The following is a 6268-nucleotide window of genomic DNA, read 5'->3' on the forward strand; positions in this document are numbered from 1 at the left end:
GGAGAGGCGGAGAGGTTTAGGGAGAGAGTTCCAGAGCTTGGGGCCCCAGGCAGCTGAAGGCACGGCCACCAATGGTGGAGCGATAGAAATCGGGGGGAATGCTCAAGAGGCCAGGATTGGAAGAGCGCAGAGATCACAGCCACTTACGTTGAGACAGTTCATAGTTCGTCACCATGTCTTTGATGATTCGGGCCAAAAACCAGCTTCAAACCCTCAGCGGACGAGGTTTCAGAATTTGACTGAATTATTTTGTGTTTCGCTCATTTCACAAGAGTTGTCTTTCTGCCGTTCAGAGCCCCTTCACAGCTCGACCTGCCGCTTCGCGCTTTATGCCAGCCTGGCGATGGCTCCTCTTGTGATGGGGTTGATCGGTGTCGCGGTGGCACGGCGTGGCAAGACTCGCCAACCAGGTACTGCCCGTCTGAGCCAAACCCTCAATTTCGCCTTTAGCTGAACCTCTCCCTTTGGCGTGCCGGCCTGGACATTAACGCCAGTCATCTTCTTAAACCTAGAGAGTGCAGCCACGACTGACCGAGGTACCGCTTCAAGAATAAAGAAAGCAGAAGAGGAGGTAGGTGCCACAAAGATGGGAGATGTTATTTTCATTAAAGAGCGGGGAGCGGGACTAATTGGATCATGCTTTCAAAGAGCCGACACAAGCTCGAAGGGCCAACTAGCCTCCTTCTGTGCTGTAAGATTCTATACTGGTGTCAAGTGTTTCATTGGTGTCCATGGACATGTCCGTTGTCAGTAACTTCAATGAGACATTCACATTAATACACTTGTGCCTCTCTCAGAAACAACCCAAAGCTATTCACCTGCAATGAATTGCATAAGAACATAAGAACATAAGAATTAGGAACAGGAGTAGGCCATCTAGCCCCTCAAGCCTGCTCCGCCATTCAACAAGACCATGGCTGATCTGGCCGTGGACTCAGCTCCACTTACCCGCCCGCTCCCGTAACCCTTAATTCCCTTATTGGTTAAAAATCTATCTATCTGTGACTTGAATGCATTCAATGAGCTAGCCTCAACTGCTTCCTTGGGCAGAGAATTCCACAGATTCACAACCCTCTGGGAGAAGAAATTCCTTCTCAACTCGGTTTTAAATTGGCTCCCCCGTATTTTGAGGCTATGCCCCCTAGTTCTAGTCTCCCCGACCAGTGGAAACAAACTCTCTGCCTCTATCTTGTCTATCCCTTTCATTATTTTAAATGTTTCTAGAAGATCACCCCTCATCCTTCTGAACTCCAACGAGTAAAGACCCAGTCTACTCAATCTATCATCATAAGGTAACCCCCTCATCACCGGAATCAGCCTAGTGAATCGTCTCTGTACCCCCTCCAAAGCCAGTATATCCTTCCTTAAGTAAGGTGACCAAAACTGCACGCAGTACTACAGGTGCGGCCTCACCAATACCCTATACAGTTGCAGAAGGACCTCCCTGCTTTTGTACTCCATCCCTCTCGCAATGAAGGCCAACATTCCATTCGCCTTCCTGATTACCTACTGCACCTGCAAACTAACTTTTTGGGATTCATGCACAAGGACCCCCAGGTCCCTCTGCACCGCAGCATGTTGTAATTTCTCCCCATTCAAATAATATTCCCTTTTACTGTTTTTTTTCCCAAGGTGGATGACCTCACACTTTCCGACATTGTATTCCATCTGCCAAACCTTAGCCCATTCGCTTAACCTATCTAAATCTCTTTGCAACAGTGATGTCTTGCATTTAAATAGCGCCTTTGATGTCCTAAGGCGCTTCACAGGAGCATTAGTCAGACAAAAATTAAAGGTCGAACCCCACGAGGAGAGATTACGACAGGTGAGCAAAGGCTTGGCCGAGGAGGGAGGTTTTAAGGAGGAGAGAGGGGCAGAGAGGTTTAGGGAGGGAGTTCCAGAGCTTGGGGCCCAGGCAGCTGAAGGCACGGCCACCGATGGTGGAGCGATTATAATCAGGGATGGTCAAGAGGGCAGAATTGGAGGAGCAGTAGGAGATAGGGAGGGATGTAGGTGCTGGAGGAGAGTACAGAGATAAGGAGGGGTGTATGGGCTGGAGGAGATTACAGAGATAGAGAGGGGTGTAGGGGCTGGAGCAGGTTACAGAGATAGGGAGGGGTGTAGGGGTTGGAGGGGGTTACAGAGATAGGGAGGGGTGTAGGGGTTGGAGGGGGTTACAGAGATAGGGAGGGGTGTAGGGGCTAAAGGAGGTCACAGAGATAGGGAGGGATGTAGGGGCTGGAGGAGGTTACAGAGTTAGGGAGGGATGTAGAGGCTGGAGGAGGTTGCAGAGATAGGGAGGGGTGTAGGGCTGGAGGAGAGGCAGTACTGAGGGAGCGCCGCACTGTCGGAGGAGCAGTACTGAGGGAACACCGCACTGTCGGAGGGACCGTCTTTCGGCTGAGACGTTAAACCGAGGCACCATCTGCCCTCTCGGTTGTAAAAGATCCCGGGGCCACTATTGGAAGAAGAGCAGGGGGAGTTCTCCCCGGTGTCCTGGGGCCAATATTTATCCCTCAACCAACATCACTAAAAACAGATGATCCGGGTCATTATCACATTGCTGTGTGTGGGAGCTTGCTGTGCGCAAATTGAGCTGCCGCGTTTCCCACAATACAACAGTGACTGCACTTCAAAAAGTACTTCATTGGCTGTAAGGCGCTTTGGGACGACCGGTGGTGGTGAAGGGCGCTATAGAAATGCACGTCTATTTCTTTTCAATATAGTTGAGCAGGAAGGTAACGGTTTTCTCGTGTTGTTCCTTCACAGACTATGTACGCGCACCTGGCATTCGCTGTGGATTAGACCGCATCGTGAGAGCGGGAAGGGTTTGCCAATATCCTCCCGGTCCGGATCGGAAGAGTTGGGGCCTTGAGAAATACAGCGCCCACTCGCCGCGCCCTCAGTCACAACCTGTGCACGGTGACCATTCACTCCAATGTCCCCGAACTCCCAGTGTGACTTTCCTCTGCCGGTAGTTTTGATCAATCTTTGATTCTTGTCTTTATTAGCGTTGCAATAAAAAACATTTTATTCTCTTTACAACCTCATGCCCACTTCGAATGCATCCGTTATCAGACACAGAGAAGCGGAATTTATTGTTGAAATCGATGATAACTGTTGCTAAAGGGGCCAATTATCTCAGGATTTGTGTTCAGTTTAACTGTCAGAGGGACGAACGTGCATTTTAGATCACATAGAAACATAGAAAATAGGTGCAGAACAGGCCATTCGGCCCTTCGAGCCTGCACCACCATTCAATATGATCATGGCTGATCATTCACCTCAGTACCCCTTTCCTGCTTTCTCTCCATACCCCTTGATCCCTTTAGCCGTATCTAAGGGCTACATCTAACTCCCTCTTGAATATATCCAACGAACTGGCCTCAACAACTCTCTGTGGTAGAGAATTCCACAGGTTCACAACTCTCTGGGTGAAGAAGTTTCTCCTCATCTCGGTCCTAAATGGCTTACCCCTTATCCTTAGACTGTGACCCCTGGTTCTGGACTTCCCCAACATCGGGAACATTCTTCCTGAATCTAACCTGTCTAATCCCGTCAGAATTTTATATGTTTCTATGAGATCCCCTCTCATTCTTCTAAACTCCAGTGAATATAGGCCCAGTTGATCCAGTCTCTCCTCATATGTCAGTCCAGCCATTCCGAGAAACAGTCTGGTGAACCTTCGCTGCACCCCCTCAATAGCAAGAACGTCCTTCCTCAGATTAGGAGACCAAAACTGAACACAATATTCCAGGTGTGGCCTCACCAAGGCCCTGTACATCCCGGGAATCAGTCTGGTGAACCTTCACTGCACTCCCTCAATAGCAAGAACGTCCTTCCTCAGATAGAGGACAGATGTGCAAATAGATGTTAACAAATATGATGTGATTGGGATTACGGAGACGTGGCTCCACTATGATCAGGGCTGGGAACTCAACATCCAGGGGTATTCAACATTCAGGAAAGATAGAATAAAAGGAAAAGGAGGTGGGGTAGCATTGCTGGTTAAGGAGCAAATTAAGGCAATAGTTCGGAAGGACATTAGCTTGGATGATGTGGAATCTATATGGGTAGAGCTGCAGGATACCAAAGGGCAAAAAACGTTAGTGGGAGTTGTGTACAGACCTCCAAACAGTAGTAGTGATGTTGGGGAGGGCATCAAACATGAAATTAGGGGTGCGTGCAATAAAGGTGCAGCAGTTATAATGGGTGACTTTAATATGCACATAGATTGGGTTAACCAAACTGGAAGCAATACGGTGGAGGAGGATTTCCTGGAGTGCATAAGGGATGGTTTTTTAGACCAATATGTCGAGGAACCAACTAGGGGGGAGGCCATCTTAGACTGGGTGTTGTGTAATGAGAGAGGATTAATTAGCAATCTCGTTGTGCGAGGCCCCTTGGGGAAGAGTGACCATAATATGGTGGAATTCTGCATTAGGATGGAGAATGAAACAGTTAATTCAGAGACCATGGTCCAGAACTTAAAGAAGGGTAACTTTGAAGGTATGAGGCGTGAATTGGCTAGGATCGATTGGCGAATGATAATGAAGGGGTTGACTGTGGATGGGCAATGGCAGACATTTAGAGACCGCAAGGATGAACTACAACAATTGTACATTCCTGTCTGGCGTAAAAATAAAAAAGGGAAGGTGGCTCAACCGTGGCTATCAAGGGAAATCAGGGATAGCATTAAAGCCAAGGAAGTGGCATACAAATTGGCCAGAAATAGCAGCGAACCCAGGGACTGGGAGAAATTTAGAACTCAGCAGAGGAGAAAAAAGGGTTTGATTAGGGCAGGGAAAATGGAGTACGAGAAGAAGCTTGCAGGGAACATTAAGACGGATTGCAAAAGTTTCTATAGATATGTAAAGAGAAAAAGGTTAGTAAAGACAAACGTAGGTCCCCTGCAGTCAGAATCAGGGGAAGTCATAACGGGGAACAAAGAAATGGCGGACCAATTGAACAAGTACTTTGGTTCGGTATTCACTGAGGAGGACACAAACAACCTTCCGGATATAAAAGGGGTCGGGGGGTCTAGTAAGGAGGAGGAACTGAGGGAAATCCTTATTAGTCGGGAAACTGTGTTGGGGAAATTGATGGGATTGAAGGCCGATAAATCCCCAGGGCCTGATGGACTGCATCCCAGAGTACTTAAGGAGGTGGCCTTGAAAATAGTGGATGCATTGACAGTCATTTTCCAACATTCCATTGACTCTGGATCAGTTCCTATGGAGTGGAGGGTAGCCAATGTAACCCCACTTTTTAAAAAAGGAGGGAGAGAGAAAACAGGGAATTATAGACCAGTCTGCCTGACATCGGTAGTGGGTAAAATGATGGAATCAATTATTAAGAATGTCATAGCAGCGCATTTGGAAAGAGGTAATATGATAGGTCCAAGTCAGCATGGATTTGTGAAAGGGAAATCATGCTTGACAAATCTTCTGGAATTTTTTGAGGATGTTTCCAGTAGAGTGGACAAGGGAGAACCAGTTGATATGGTATATTTGGACTTTCAGAAGGCTTTCGACAAGGTCCCACACAAGAGATTAATGTGCAAAGTTAAAGCACATGGGATTGGGGGTAGTGTGCTGACATGAATTGAGAACTGGTTGTCAGACAGGAAGCAAAGAGTAGGAGTAAATGGGGACTTTTCAGAATGGCAGGCAGTGACTAGTGGGGTACCGCAAGGTTCTGTGCTGGGGCCCCAGCTGTTTACACTGTACATTAATGATTTAGACGAGGAGATTAAATGTAGTATCTCCAAATTTGCGGATGACACTAAGTTGGGTGGCAGTGTGAGCTGTGAGGAGGATGCTATGAGGCTGCAGAGCGACTTGGATAGGTTAGGTGAGTGGGCACATGCATGGCAGATGAAGTATAATGTGGATAAATGTGAGGTTATCCACTTTGGTGGTAAAAACAGAGAGACAGACTATTATCTGAATGGTGACAGATTAGGAAAAGGGGAGGTGCAAAGAGACCTGGGTGTCATGGTACATCAGTCATTGAAGGTTGGCATGCAGGTACAGCAGGCGGTTAAGAAAGCAAATAGCATGTTGGCCTTCATAGCGAGGGGATTTGAGTACAGGGGCAGGGAGGTGTTGCTACAATTGTACAGGGCCTTGGTGAGGCCACACCTGGAGTATTGTGTACAGTTTTGGTCTCCTAACCTGAGGAAGGACATTCTTGCTATTGAGGGAGTGCAGCGAAGGTTCACCAGACTGATTCCCGGGATGGCGGGACTGACCTATCAAGAAAGACT

General features: G+C 47.8%; 1 long non-coding RNA gene across 1 annotated transcript; it reads left to right on the plus strand.

Annotated features, from left to right (window-relative positions):
* The first annotated feature begins 297 nt into the window (after nucleotides 1-297).
* On the plus strand, nucleotides 298-2833 carry LOC139240273 (uncharacterized). Its single transcript, XR_011588705.1, has 3 exons — nucleotides 298-410; nucleotides 513-571; nucleotides 2770-2833. It is a non-coding gene; the product is annotated as an uncharacterized lncRNA (long non-coding RNA).
* Nucleotides 2834-6268: the final 3435 nt, after the last annotated feature.

The sequence above is a fragment of the Pristiophorus japonicus genome, chromosome 30 (assembly GCF_044704955.1).
Source record: "Pristiophorus japonicus isolate sPriJap1 chromosome 30, sPriJap1.hap1, whole genome shotgun sequence".
In the NCBI taxonomy this organism is placed as follows: Eukaryota; Metazoa; Chordata; class Chondrichthyes; family Pristiophoridae; genus Pristiophorus; species Pristiophorus japonicus.